Genomic DNA, 15,741 nt, shown 5'->3' on the forward strand with positions numbered 1-15,741 from the left:
TTTTAATTTCTTCTCTAATTGCCTGGTTGACCCACTCATTCGTTAGTAGGGTGTTCTTTAACCTCCATGCTTTTGGAGGTTTTCCAGACTTTTTCCTGTGGTTGATTTCAAGCTTCATAGCATTGTGGTCTGAAAGTATGCATGGTATGATTTCAATTCTTGTATACTTATGAAGGGCTGTTTTGTGACTCAGTGTGTGATCTATCTTGGAGAATGTTCCATGTGCACTCGAGAAGAAAGTATATTCTGTTGCTTTGGGATGCAGAGTTCTAAATATATCTGTCAAGTCCATCTGATCCAATGTATCATTCAGGGCCCTTGTTTCTTTATTGACTGTGTGTCTAGATGATCTATCCATTTCTGTAAGTGGGGTGTTAAAGTCCACTGCAATGACCACATTCTTATCAATAAGGTTGCTTATGTTTATGAGTAATTGTTTTATATATCTGGGAGCTCCGGTATTTGGCGCATAGACATTTATAATAGTTAGCTCTTCCTGATGGATAGACCCTGTGATTATTATATAATGCCCTTCTTCATCTCTTGTTACAGCCTTTAATTTAAAGTCTAGTTTGTCTGATATAAGTATGGCTACTCCAGCTTTCTTTTGGCTTCCAGTAGCATGATAAATAGTTCTCCATCCCCTCACTCTCAATCTAAAGGTGTCCTCAGATCTAAAATGAGTCTCTTGTAGACAGCAAATAGATGGGTCTTGTTTTTTTATCCATTCTGATACCCTATGTCTTTTAGTTGGCGCATTTAATCCATTTACATTCAGTGTTATTATAGAAAGATACGGGTTTAGAGTCATTGTGATGTCTGTAGGTTTTATGCTTGTAGCGATGTCTCTGGTACTTTGTCTCACAGGATCCCCCTTAGGATCTCTTGTAGGGCTGGTTAAGTGGTGACGAATTCCTTCAGTTTTTGTTTGTTTGGGAAGACCTTTATCTCTCCTTCTATTCTAAATGACAGACTTGCTGGATAAAGGATTCTCGGCTGCATATTTTTTCTGTTTAGCACACTGTAGATATCGTGCCAAGCCTTTCTGGCCTGCCAAGTTTCAAAGGAGAGATCAGTCACAAGTCTTATAGGTCTCCCTTTATATGTGAGGGCACGTTTATCCCTTGCTGCTTTCAGAATTTTTTCTTTATCCTTGTATTTTGCCAGTTTCACTATGATATGTCGTGCAGAAGATCGATTCAAGTTACGTCTGAAGGGAGTTCTCTGTGCCTCTTGGATTTCAATGCCTTTTTCCTTCCCCAGTTCAGGGAAGTTCTCAGCTATAATTTCTTCAAGTACCCCTTCAGCACCTTTCCCTCTCTCTTCTTCCTCTGGGATACCAATTATGCGTATATTATTTCTTTTTAGTGTATCACTTAGTTCTCTAATTTTCCCCTCATACTCCTGGATTTTTTTATCTCTCTTTCTTTCAGCTTCCTCTTTCTCCATAACTTTATCTTCTAGTTCACCTATTCTCTCCTCTGCCTCTTCAAGCCGAGCCGTCGTGGTTTCCATTTTGTTTTGCATTTCGTTTAAAGCATTTTTCAGCTCCTCGTGACTGTTCCTTAGTCCCTTGATCTCTGTGGCAAGAGATTCTCTGCTGTCCTGTATACTGTTTTCAAGCCCAGCGATTAATTTTATGACTGTTATTCTAAATTCACTTTCTGTTATATTATTTAAATCCTTTTTGATCAGTTCATTAGCTGCTGTTATTTCCTAGAGATTCTTCTGAGAGGAATTCTTCCGTTTGGTCATTTTGGATAGTCCCTGGAGTGGTGAGGACCTGCAGGGCACTTCCCCTGTGCTGTGGTGTATAACTGGAGTTGGTGGGCGGGGCCGCAGTCCGACCTGATGTCTGCCCCCAGCCCACCGCTGGGGCCACAGTCAGACTGGTGTGTGCCTTCTCTTCCCCTCTCCTAGGGGCGGGATTCACTGTGGGGTGGCGTGTCCCGTCTGGGCTACTTGCACACTGCCAGGCTTGTGTTGCTGGGGATCTGGCGTATTAGCTGGGGTGGGTAGGCAAGGTGCACGGGGGCTGGAGGGGCAGGCTTAGCTCGCTTCTCCTTAGGTGATCCACTTCAGGAGGGGCCCTGTGGCAGCGGGAGGGAGTCAGATCCGCTGCCGGAGGTTTGGCTCCGCAGAAGCACAGAGTTGGGTGTTTGCGCTGGGCGAGCAAGTTCCCCGGCAGGAACTGGTTCCCTTTGGGATTTTGGCTGGGGGATGGGCGGGGGAGATGGCGCTGGCGAGCGCCTTTGTTCCCCGCCAAGCTGAGCTCTGCCGTCCGGGGGCTCGGCAGCTCTCCCTCCCTTTGTCCTCCAGCCTTCCCGCTTTCCGAGCGGAGCTGTTCACTTATGACCTCCCAGACGCTAAGTCGCGCTTGCTGTCGGAACACAGTCCGTCCGGCCCCTCCGCTTTTGCCAGCCAGACTCGGGGGCTCTGCTTGGCTGGCAAGCCGCCCCTCTGCCCTGGCTCCCTCCCGCCAGTCCGTGGAGCGCGCCCCGCCTCGCCGCCCTTCCTACCCTCTTCCGTGGGCCTCTCGTCTGCGCTTGGCTCCGGAGACTCCGTTCTGCTAATCCTCTGGCGGTTTTCTGGGTTCTTTAGGCAGGTGTAGGTGGAATCTAAGTGATCAGCAGGACGCGCGGTGAGCCCAGCATCCTCCTACGCCGCCATCTTCCGGAACCTTCTATTTCTGGGTTTTCTATTCTGTTACATTGATCTATGTGTCTTTTTGTGCCAGTACCATACTGTTTTGATTACTACGGCTTTGTAATATAACTTGAAGTCCAGAATTGTGATACCTCCAGCTTTGCTTTTCTTTTTCAAAATTGCTTTGGCTATTTGGGGTCTCTTGTGGTTCCATATAAATTTTAGGGTTTTTTTCTAGTTAAAAAATGTGTTGGTATTTTGATAAGGATTACAATAATGTACAGGTTGCTTTGGGTAGTATAAACATTTTAAGAATATTTGTTCTCTCAATCCATGAGCATGGAATGTCTTTTCATTCATTTGTGTTTTCTTCAATTTCTTTCATCAGTGTTTTACAGTTTTCAGAGTAGAGGTCTTTCACCTCTTTGATTAGGTTTATTCCTGGGTATTTTGTTATTTTTGGTGTAGTTGTAAATGGGATTGTTTTCTTCATTTTTCTTTCTACTACTTAACCATTAGTGTATAGAAATACAACAGATTTCTGAATATTGATTTGTATCCTGTGACTTTACTGAATTCATTTATCAGTTGTAGTAGTTTTTGGTGAAGTCTTTAGGGTTTTCTTTTTTATTAGTATGTTTTATTTAAACTTTAACAGTTCCCCCTCCCTTTTTTCTTGCCATTTATTTATTAAAGAAACTGGGTCATCTGTTCTAATATTTCTTACATTCTAGATTTCATTGATTACATCTCCAGGGTGTTCCTCAAATTTTTTTAAGTGTTTTATTTATTGTTGAGAGAGAGAGAGAGAGAGACAGCACAAGTGGGGCAGGAGCAGAGAGAGTGGGAGACACAGGCTCCAAAGCAGGCTCCAGGCTCCAGGCTCCAAGCTGTCAGCACAGAGCCTGATGTGGGGCTTGAACCCATGAACTGTGAGATCATGACCTGATCCAAAGTCAGACACTCAATCAACTGAGCCACACAGGTAGCCCTCCAGGGAGTTCTTTAAATGTTCCTCTACCACCTACACATTCTGTACACTAGGCAGACCTAAACACTTGATTAGATTTCAGGTTTGCTTTTTTTCCCCAGAAAGAATATTTACACCTAGTATCATGTGCTTCATATTGCATCACATGAGGAAGTGCATTAGCTTGTATCTCTTTCTATATGATGTGAAAATCTACATCTGGACTCTGATGATGTCATTCTGATCCCATCCATCATAATATTCTCTGTCAGCCTTTTACCTAATTAATAGTTTTTAGCAGCTATTGATAATCACTACTTAAACCCATTATTTCACTTGGAGTTGCAAAATGGTAAAAATTCTTCATTCTTCCTGCATTTATTAACTAAAATACTTCTGAAAGAATTCTCTCACTAGTTATTTGGATTTTTACTTTTTAAAAATCTGAAATCTGAATCATTTACATCTTCAACTTAAGAACAATGACTTAATTATTAGATTTATACAAAAAGAAATCAATGTTCAGTCTACAAATTTAGAAAAATATACAACTGTTTGGGTAACAACAAACATCCATATACTGGTATTGCAAAGCTCTTATTACAAGAATAATTCCTATTCTAGTTCAAAGACTTTTTCAACAAGAAGACTATATGACAATCTTGTAATTTAGAAGTAACTATGTATCACAGTCTCTTGGGCACCTGGCTGGCTCAGCGGGCTAAGCGTCTGACCCTTGATTTTGGCTCAGGTCATGATCTCAGGATTCAGGAGTTCAAGCCCCATCTCAGGCTCCGTGCTGATGGTGCAGAGCCTGCCTGGGATTCTCTCTCCCTCTCTCTCTGCCCATTTCCCACTTGCTCTTTCTCTCTCTCAAAATAAATAACTTAAAAAAAAAAAGAATCTCTGTACATCAACAGATGAAGTAAAGATAAGCACCTGTGGCAAATGCTATGTGGATATCTCTGAATCAAGAACAATATCTGCTAGTAATGAAAAGACTGCAGACCCTGGCCACCCCCACCCAAAAAAAAAAAAAATAAAGTTGTTCAAAAGCGTGTCTGGAGATTTTGAACAAATCCAGACAAGCATGAAGAAGCGTGTCTGGAGCTGAGCCATGGTGAGGAGTATAGATAAGACTTGTCTACAGAAACATAGAGGGTAATAGTCAGACAACAGGTGCTCTGCTCTCTTAAGACTACAAAAAGAGGCAGCTCAAAATTAGCTCGCACACTTTCTTTCCTGGGGTCTCCTCAGCAATGAAAAACTACAAGGCTCCGGGGTTTTCTATATAGAGTATCATGTCATTTGCAAATAGTGAGTTTTACTTCTTCCTTACCAATTTGGATGCCTTTTATTTCTTTATGTTGTCTAATTGCTGTGGCTATGACTTCCAGTACTATGTTGAATAAGAGTGGTGAGAATGGACATCCTTGTCTTTGTTAGCCATGGATTTTTCATATGTGACCTTTATTATGTTGAGGTGTGTTCCCTCTAAAACTACTTTGTTGAGGGCTTGTGTCATGAATGGATGTTGTACTTTATCAAATTCTTTTTCTGCATCTAGTGAGATGATCATATGGTTTTTATCCTTTCGTTTGTTGATGTGATGTATGCCGTTGATTGATTTGCGAATATTGAACCACCCTTACATCCTGGGAATAAATCCCACTTGATCATGGTGAATGATTTTTTAAAAGTATTGTTGGGTTCTGTTTGCTAGTATTTTGTTCAAGATTTTTGCATCTATGTTTATCAGAAATATTGGCAGTGGTGTCTTTATCCGGTTTTAGTATCAAGGTGATACTCACCTAATAAAATGAATTTGGAATTTTTCCTTCTTCTATTTTTGGAATAGTTGGAGTAGAATAGGCATTAACTATTCTTTAAATGTTTGATAAGATTCACCTGTGAAGCCATCTGATCCTGGTCTCTTGTTTGTTGAGAGTTTTTTAGTTACTGATTTAATCTCCTTGCTGGTAATCATTCACTTCAAATTTTCTATTTCCTCCTGCTTCCATTTTGGTAGGTTATATGTTTCTAGGAATTTATCCATTTCTTTTCAGTTGTCTAATTTGTCGGTGTATAGTTTTTTCTAATATTCTCTTATAATTGTATTTATGCTGTGGTGTTTGTTATTTCTCTTCTTTCACTGGTGATTTTGTTTGTTTGAGTCCTTTCTCTCTCTCTCTCTCTCTCTCTCTCTCTCTCTTTTGATGATGAGTCTGGCTAGTTTATCAATTTTGCTGATCTTTTAAAAGAACCAGCTCCTAAAAATCTATAAAGAACTTATCAAACTCAATTTATCAACTCAGTGAAGAAATGGGCAAAAGACATGAACAGATACTTTCCCAATGAAGACATGGCTTCCAATGAAGATGGCTAACAGACACATGAAAAGATGCTCAACATCACTCATCATCACAGAAATACAAATCAAAATCACACTGAGATACCACCTCACGCCTGTCAGAATGGCTAACATTAACAATTCAGGAAACAACAGATGTTAGTGACATTGCAGAGAAAGGGGAACACTTTTGTGCTATCGGTGGGAATGCAAACTTGTGCAGCCACTTTGGAAAACAGTGTAGAGTTTGCTCAAAAAATTAAAAATAGAACTACCCTATGATCCAACTTCACTACTAGGTATTTACCAAAAGGATACAAAAATGCTGATTCAAAGGGGCACGTGCACCCCAATGTTTTTAGCAGTACTGTCAACAATAGCCAAATTATGGAAAGAGCCCAAAGGTCCACCGACTGATGAATAGATAAAGAAAATGCAAAATATATATACAATGGAATACTATTCAGCAATCAAAAATCAAAATAGAATACTATTCTGCCACTTGCAACAACGTGGATGGAGATACAGTGTATTATACTAAGGAAAATAAGTCAGAGAAAGATAAATATCATAGGATTTCACTCATATGTGGAATCTAAGAAACAAAGCATGTGAGCATAGGGGAAGGGAAGGAAAAAATAAGATAGAAACAGAGAGGGAGGCAAATCATAAAAAGATTCTTTTTAAAAAAAATTTTTTATTGTTTATTTATTTTTGAGAGAGAGAAAGACAGAATGTGAGCAGGGGAGGGGCAGAAAGAGAGGGAGACACAGAATCTGAAGCAGACTCCAGGCTCTGAGCTGTCAGCACAGAGCCGGACATGGGCGAACCCATGGACCTTGAGATCATGACCTGAGCTGAAGTCAGACACTTAACCACCACCCAGGTGCCCCCATAAAAGATTCTTAAGAGAGCGGGAAGCGGGGCGCCTGGGTGGCGCAGTCGGTTAAGCGTCCGACTTCAGCCAGGTCACGATCTCACGGTCCGTGAGTTCGAGCCCCGCGTCAGGCTTTGGGCTGATGGCTCGGAGCCTGGAGCCTGTTTCCGATTCTGTGTCTCCCTCTCTCTGCCCCTCCCCCGTTCATGCTCTGTCTCTCTCTGTCCCAAAAGTAAAAAAAAAAAAAGTTGAAAAAAAAAAGAGAGCGGGAAGCAAAGCATAAAAGACTCTTAATGGCAGAAAACAAAATGAGGGTTGATGGAGGGAGGTGGGCAGGGGATGGGCTAAATGGGTGATGGGCATTAAGGAGGGCACTTGTTGGGATGAGCACTGAGAGTAATATGTAAGTGATGAATCACTAAATTCCACTCTTGAAACCATTATTACATTATATGTTAACTAACTTGGATTTAAATAAAGTTTTTTTAAAAATTAAGGGGCACCTGGATGGCTCAGTTCATAAGGCATCTGACTTCAACTAAGGTCATGATCTCACAGTTTGTGAGTTTGAGCCCCACATCAGACTCTCTGCTGTCAGCACAGAGCCCACTTTGGATCCTCTGTCCCCCTCTCTCTCTGCCCTTCCTCCATTCATTCTCTCTCTCTCTCAAAATAAATAAATCAACTTAAAATCTTAAAAATAAATAAATACAACTTTAAAAATTAAAAAAAAAAATTTAATATGAAATTTATTGTCAAATTGGTTTCCATACAACACCCAGTGCTCATCCCAGCAGGTGCCCTCATCAATGCCCATCACCTCCCCTCCCCTCCCTCCCACCCCCCATCAACCCTCAGTTTATTCTCAGTTTTTAAGAGTCTCTTATGATTTGGCTCCCTCCCTCTCTAACTTTTTTTTTCCTTCCCCTCCCCCATGGTCTTCTGTTAAGTTTCTCAGGATCCATATGTTTTCACAACATATGGTATCTGTCTTTCTCTGTATGGCTTATTTCACTTAGCATGACACTCTCCAGTTCTATCCACGTTGCTACAAAAGGCCATGTTTCATTCTTTCTAAGTGCCAAGTAGTGTTTCATTGTGTATATAAACCACATCTTTCTTTATCCATTCATCAGTTGATGGACATTTAGGCTCTCTCCATAATTTGGCTATGGTTGAAAGTGCCGCTATAAACATTGGGGTACAAGTGCCCCTATGCATCAGCACTCCTGTATCCCTTGGGTAAATTCCTAGCAGTGCTATCGCTGGGCCATAGGGTAGGTCTATTTTTAATTTTTTGAGGAACCTCCACACTGTTTTCCAGAGTGGCTGCACCAGTTTGCATTTGCACCAACAGTGCAAGAGGGTTCCCGTTTCTCCACATCCTCTCCAGCATCTATAGTCTCCTGATTTTAATTTTAAATTTTAAAAGAAAGAAAGAAAGAAAGAAAGAAAGAAAGAGAAGAAAGAAAAAGAACAGCTACTGGTTTCACTGATCTGTTCTATTGAAGTTTTTTTTTAGTTTTTATATCATTTATTTCAGCTCTAATCTTTATTATTTCCTTCCTCTTTAAGCTCAGTTTCTGAAAGGATGCCAAAATTGTCTCCTCTTTTGTTTATGAATGTTATTTCTCTTTTCCTTTAAGCACAAAGGAAGGCATCTTCCTAAATATATAAATAAATAAATGGCATCTTCCTAACAAAGGCCCATCTGTACAAGTAACTCTTATACCATCTCCTAGAAAACTAAATTTTTAGACATTATTATACCAGTTTGGAAGTTAGCAAAACCTTCAAGCACAAGCTTTGTGGGAGCAGGTACCAGCAGTTGCAGAATGAGAAAGGGTGAAGGGAACTTGAACAGGCTGCAGGTGAAACTCCTCCACCATATGGGAAGAGAATGCAGCATTATTTTGACCACAAAGATGAGTCTGGGTTTCCAAAGCCTCCATCTATGATACTGCACCGTTATGATGAAGTTATGATGGAGCCATGAAAACCAAGGCTGAAGCTACTATCCCTTTGATTCCTGGAAGAGATGAGGATTTTGTGGGTCAGAATAATTTTGATGGTGCTGACCAACTGAGGATTTTCATGTTAACTCTTTTTCATGGCATGCCCCTTTAACTGGATTGGGTTTTTTATGTCTTTTTCTTGACCGCCTCAGCCACAGGAAGGTATGAGACCATTCTAGGATTTGGTCTCTCTCAAATTAAGTGGATCTTGATTGTCAAGTTTTATACCTATTTCTCTGGGTATTTTGATGGTCTCTCCTGAGCTTTGGCAGGTGTTCCTGATTTTAGGCTTTGTCCTGTTTCTCAGAGCATTTGTCAATTGTGAAAAAGTTCAGGAGATGCCAGAAATGATCTCAAATCTCCCCAGGACCAGAGTTCTCTTTATTTACTAAAGATGTTTTCTGGCAAAGGCCTTCCTGCATTTATGAATTCTCTCTCAAAAAAACACAAGAGAACGCCTGCAGGAAGTGAATCAGATACAGAAGATGCAGAAGACAGAGGAATCATCACCTGCTTTTCAGAAATTAAGTGCTGTTGAAAAAGAAAAAAACGGTACAAGCAAATTCCTGTTGTTACTCATTAGGTCACTGATCTGACAAACTTTGGGAGTAAGAAGTAAAGGAAACAATGGAAATGTGATAGAAATAAGAAATGAGAGGAGCCAAAAATAGAACAGTAAAGTATGGGTATGTGAGCTTCACCTCTGTAGCATGTGAACCAACAGTTGCCTTGAGAGTGAAAGAGTAAAGTAGATCTAATAACAACAACAGCTAAAATTTATTGAGCCCTAATGATGTGCCAGGTTCTGTCCTCACCACACACAATGATGACAGCTGGTGCCCATTTTACAGAGGAGGAAACTGTGGCACAGAAAGGCTAAATAATTTGCTTAAGGCCACAAAACTAGTCATCACCCGAGCAAGAATTTGAACCCAGGCCATTCGAACCTCTAAACCATACTACTACTCTATACCATAGCGAGAACTGTTTTCATTGCTTAACTTCATCATGATTTGAAGGTTAAAGTGGATAGATTTCTAAAGTTAGTCACACAAAGGAAAGTCTGACCCCTGTATCTATTTGTGACTCATTCTCTATCCTGAACTGTGCCTATTCTTTCAGATGACAACAAAGTTTTTCAGAATAGATTGCTGTCAGCTTTGAAGTCTTTCAAAGGTAGGTAGGAAATGTACTGAGAAAGTATATAAAATTGACATCTTTAATCTTGGTATTTGTATTTTTTTCCTAGCGATGAGATCATGATTCCTCTGCCATTCCTTCTATATATTAATCTTTTTTTTTTTTTTGGTGCTATATAGGCTTGATCCCAGGATCAGACTCAAAGGAATTAGTCCTAAGTATCTCCACAGTTGTCTTTCTCTGCACTTTTGGATAGGTCTAATTAGACTTTCAGCCTTCGCGATGCTGAAAACAACCATCATAATGTCAACTGTGAACTGTTAGTTTTCTTCTATTTTTTTTCAATATTAAATGTGTCATGTGCTCACTAAATATAAATTGAAGAAAAATGATCACTCATAATCCTATCCAATCATGACCACTGTTAATATTTTAAAGCCCTAGATGGCTAAAATAGCAATAATCTCATAGAGTCACAAGTGCTCTGAAATTCCATTGGAAGACTCCATAAAAGACACCAATGTGCTAGTCTTGGTAAGTCAAACATATTCTTCCAGTGATGAGATACATTGTTATCGCTATAGTTAAGCAATTAGATAAAGTGGTTGGCTTGTCTAAGAGCCACAATATACAAAAAATTGTATCTAATACTAGAATCACATTGACTTAAGATGCTCGCAGGATGATAGGTATAGGGGAAATGAATCCATCTCCTGGAATAACAAGTTGATGTCCATCTGGGTTGACTCTATTTATGTACTTGCTGACTGCGGAATGTCAGAATCCCATGCATTATTTACATTGTTCATTTTATGTATATTTTTACTGGGCATATGATTTTAATTCATATATGTTAAATGATTGTATGATATAACTTCACCCTATAAAATAATGGAATTTTTTAATAAAAACACCCTATAAAATGACATTATTTTCCTGTGGCAATCACCTTTGTAACAGCTATGGCTATGTACTTTTCCATGGAATGAAGATATAATGGTTTGCTTACCAATACCCTGTCATTAGATATTGAAATTCTGGGTATTTCTTTCTTTCTCTCTCTCTTTCTTTCTTTCTTTCTTTCTTTCCTTCTTTGTATTTCTTCCTTCCTTCCTTCCTTCCTTCCTTCCTTCCTTCCTTCCTTATTTTAAGTAAGACTGTAATAAACATTTCTCTCTCCCCTGTGGCATAAGCTTTTTCGGCATTCCCAAAGGTGGAATTAGTGGGCTATTACAAAAATTTGGAAGAATCACGATAGTTACTGCCAAACCATTTTCCAGTAAGGTAATTCCAGTTAACACTCTGACTAGCATCCAGACCTATTCAGAGTTGATTTAATTCATCAGCACAAGAAGTATTTTTCATATTGTGTCTTTATTGGTTTTTTTTTTTTTTTTTTTTTTTTTTTTTTACATCTCCATCCCTTTCTAAGGAGGAAAGATTGATGCTAATAACCTGAACACAGTTCTGAGGAACATGGGGATCAAGCTCAAAAATAAGGAATTTAAAAATGTGATACAAAATCAACCTGTTGATGGTGAGCATTGTCAATAATTACATCACCTTTTAGGGGAAAACTTAGAATCTTGGGATCATGTATAAGAATTTCTAAAACTAGATTGATTTGAGGAGTTTAAGATATTTTTAAGAATCATGGAGAAGAACTTGGTCTTTTTTAAAATTTATTTATTTATTTTGAGAAACAGAAAACATGTGCCTGCAAGTGGGTGAGGGGCAGAGATAGAGGCAGAAAGAGAATCCCAAGCAGGCTCCATGCTGTTAGTGCAGAGACTGATGCAGGGCTCAATCCATGAACCATGAGATCATAATCTGAGCAAAAAATCAAGAGTCAGACACTTAACCAACTGAGCCATCCAGGCGTCCAAAGAACTTGGTCTTAAACTAAGAAGAAATCCTGTCTTTTTTCATTTTTATTCATCTGAAATCATCATCCCACTCAACAGTGATTAATGCAGAAAGGTTATTCATAGCTGTTGTCATGCCAGAGAATGGTAGAGAGAAACAAACATGGGAACAGTGGGGAAAATGAATGAATGACTAACCAAGGGAGCCTGAAATAATTGGGAGAAAAATACACATCTTGGAAGTAGTAGAACATCATTAATATTTCCACCACTAATATTATATCCAATAACCACATGTCACCAACATTTTGAGATAGATACAGGAGTCGAAAACACTCAAGAAATGTTAATGGCAAACAGAGGGAAGATGCAAAGTCCCTTGCTCAGTATCTGTGCTAGATGCAAAGTTCACCAAAAACAAAACCAGCTGGCCTCTATAAATGATATATTTTGCCATGCTTATAAGAAAGTATCTGGAGATAGTACATTTGTCATATTCAGACCCTGTGTTCAAGGAACATGACCCAAATGCCATTGTCCTTCTTACTAATAAGGAAGCAAGCACTCAAAGCAGAAAATATAAATTTAAGGTGAACACAAATTATTTAGTAGAATATATGGACTTTCGCTGGGCCCTAAGTCCCAATTTTCCTAAGACTTATGTCATGGTCTGAATTTTTTATGTTTTGTATTACAGCTGATGGAAATGTTTCTCTGAAAAAAGTGATGAGCGATGTGAAAGCAGTTACAGGCAAGTTACAAGTTATCATAAAGATTAAAATTCTAATTCTTTAATGACATTTTCCTGTTTTCAGTGAACACATAAATCCATAAGTATAGTACTCATTTCCATGACTCCACCTCAATGAAGTAGCTAGAATATTTCCAATACCATTGCATCAACACATGGTTGTTTCCTTATTCCTTTACCGTGCCTCCTTACTTGTTAAGATAGCACTATTCTGAATCTTATATTGTTCATTATTCTTTTTAAAAATAATAGTTTTATTACCTATATAATAATAGCATAGTATTTCATTTTGCTTCATCTGCCTCTATAAAAATGCTATCACAAATAGTGTGCAGTGTTCCCTAGCCCTAATAATTTGCAGGTTCTATAACTTGTTTTTTAAGATCATTGTGAGAAATGTATAAAGAAAAGCAAGAAATCATTGTCCAAAAAAGTCAGCATAGTGATTACCTCTAGAGAAAGACTGTGGCTAGGGATTGGGAAAGAGTATGACAGACCCCCAGAGTGTTGTCTTGTTCTATTTCTCACCTGCATGGTGGTTACAAAGATGTTGTTTCAAGTGCTTATGTCTAATTGCCCAAAGTCAATCTTTGGGTTGTCTGGATTAAAATTTTTTTCTCATTTCTCAGTAGCAAGTCCTATAGCCTCTAAAATACTTGCCTGTGATAATGCTTCTGATCCTCACCACTGGAAAAAAACCTGAAAATCTGTATCAAGGATAAACAAACTACAGCCCATGGACCAAATCTAGTCCTCTGCCTCTTTTTATAAATAAAATTGTATTAGAACACACTTATATTCCTCATTTACGTATTATTAATGGCCGCTTTTGTGCTACAACAGCAGAGTTGAGTAGCTGTAACAGAGGCTGTATACCCTGCAGAGCTTAAAATATTTACAATCTTGCCCTTTACAGATAAAGTTCGCCAATCCTTGATCTAGATCACCACAACAATAGTTGAAGTAAAAACTAGGGTATATTGTTCAAAGAATCTAATAATTTGGGGGGGGGGACCGAGAGCAATATTAAGTTAACCTTTATGTTCGAATTAGCAAGACATTACCTAAAAAGCCCAGTTTACTGAGAATTGTGCTTTCTTATCCCCATTGTTAAGAAAGTGCACCTTTCCCTTAGGGACAAGGGAATACATTCTAATTCTTTGCCTGCCCTTTACTCCACCAAGCAGGTCTTGTGCTTTTGTCTTTAACCTAGCAGTTGGGGAGGGTGATGTTTAAACAGGGGCAGTTTTGTTTCATCTTTTTGAATACTTAGGTAATTCTTAATATTGTCAACTATACTTGCCATTTCTGTTTTTTGAAGGAGAAAAAGTTAACGTCAAAGATCTGAAAAATATTCTGGAAGACATTGGGATAGAATTCACACCTAAAGAATACCTGGAACTGGTGAAAAATCTTCAAGTTGACGGTAAGCATTTCAAATACTATTAGAACCTTCAAGGGAGGTGGTCCTATGTGTTTAAAACAACTTTTTTAAAAAGCACTATGCTTATTTTTCCTTCCCTTCCCCTATGTTCATCTGTTTGGTTTCTTAAATTCCTCATATGACTGAAATCATATGACATTTGTCTTTCTCTGACTGACTTATTTTACTTAGCATAATACATGCTAGTTCCATCCACATTGATGTAAATGGCAAGATTTCATTCTTTCTGATCACTGAGTAATATTCTATTGCATGTACATATAGCACATCTTTATCCATTCATCAGTCGATGGATATTTGGGCTCTTTCCATAATTTAGCTATTGTTGATAGCCCTGCTATAAACATTGGGATGTATGTACCCCTTAGATTCAGCATTTTTGTACCCTTTGGATAAATACCTAGAAGTGCAATTGCTGGGTCATAGGGTAATTCTATTTCTAATTTTTTGAGGAACCCCCATCCTGTTTTCCAGAGTGGCTACACCAGTTTACATCTCCACCAACAGTGCAAAAGTGTTCCCCTTTCTCCGCATCCTCACCAACATCTGTTGTTGCCTGAGTTGCTAATGTTAGCCATTCTGACAGGTGTGAGGAGGTATCTCGTTGTGGTTTTGATTTGTATTTCCCTGATGATGAGTGATTTTGAGCATCTTTTCATGTGTCTGTTAGACATCTGGATGTCTTCTCTGGAAAAGTGTCTATTCAAGTCTTCTGCCCAAACCATAAGAGACTTAAATACAGAGAACAAACTGAGGGTTGCAGGAGAAGAGGTGTGTGGGGAGATGGACTAAATGGGTGATGGACATTAAGGAGGGCACTTGTTGGGATGAGCACTGGTGTTATATATAAGTGATGAATCACTAAATTCTACTCCTGAAACCAATACTACATTATTTGTGAACTGCTTGAATTTAAATAGATTTTTAAAAACTATACTCATTACATATTCCTAATTTTAAAACAACAACAAAAAGAAGGTCTAAGAAATTTTAGCATAACCTTGTTCTTCCTTTAGAAAGTGTAATTAGTTCTTTGGGAGTCAGCAACTCTATTTTCTTGAATCCTCCCTTTCGATATACATTTTTCAGCTATTTTGGTTTCACCCTCAAAACTAAAAGTTAAGCTGAGAGGTGTAAGAAAAAAGTGAGGGTGGGAGAATTAAGAGATTAGGAGAAAGAAGGAAAAGTCAAAGAAAGTGAAGGAAAAATATCTTCATATTCCATGATGGCACCTGCCACTAATTATTGGCTTTCCACTTGGCCAGACACAGCGCTCTGAGAGTTTTCTCCATTCCATGGTTTCAGATTCATTGGAGAGAAAGAAGAATCAGACTTACCTCTAAGGCAAATCACTTAAAAGTATCTTTGTGAAATGACATGTTTGTACTGTCTCTTTAAATCTCTATAGAGAAGTGTCTATTCATGTTTTCTGCCCATTTCTTCACTGGATTATTTGTTTTTCGGGTGCGGAGTTTGGTGAGTTCTTTATAGATTTTGGATACTAGCCCTTTGTCTGATATGGAAACCAATATGACAATACATTTCATATTAAAATAATTAATAAATAAATAAATAAATAAGTCTATCTCTATATCACTTTATCTGTGATATCAGTTGTGCCTTTTCTTACAGATGATGGAAACATATATGAAAACAGATTGCTAGACGGTTTGAGATCTTTCA

The 15,741-nt window shown here is 38.7% G+C and overlaps 1 protein-coding gene and 1 pseudogene across 1 annotated transcript in view; one reads left to right on the forward strand and one right to left on the reverse strand.

Moving 5' to 3' along the window:
• LOC125927693 (tRNA modification GTPase MnmE-like) overlaps window positions 1–9,301 on the forward strand; it is a 58,313-nt pseudogene extending 49,012 nt beyond the window's left edge.
• CDC27 (cell division cycle 27) overlaps window positions 1–15,741 on the reverse strand; it is an 803,505-nt gene that overhangs the window by 480,083 nt on the left and 307,681 nt on the right. The gene's annotated exons all lie outside the window — the stretch shown is intronic.

The sequence above is a fragment of the Panthera uncia genome, chromosome E1 (assembly GCF_023721935.1).
Source record: "Panthera uncia isolate 11264 chromosome E1, Puncia_PCG_1.0, whole genome shotgun sequence".
In the NCBI taxonomy this organism is placed as follows: domain Eukaryota; kingdom Metazoa; phylum Chordata; class Mammalia; order Carnivora; family Felidae; genus Panthera; species Panthera uncia.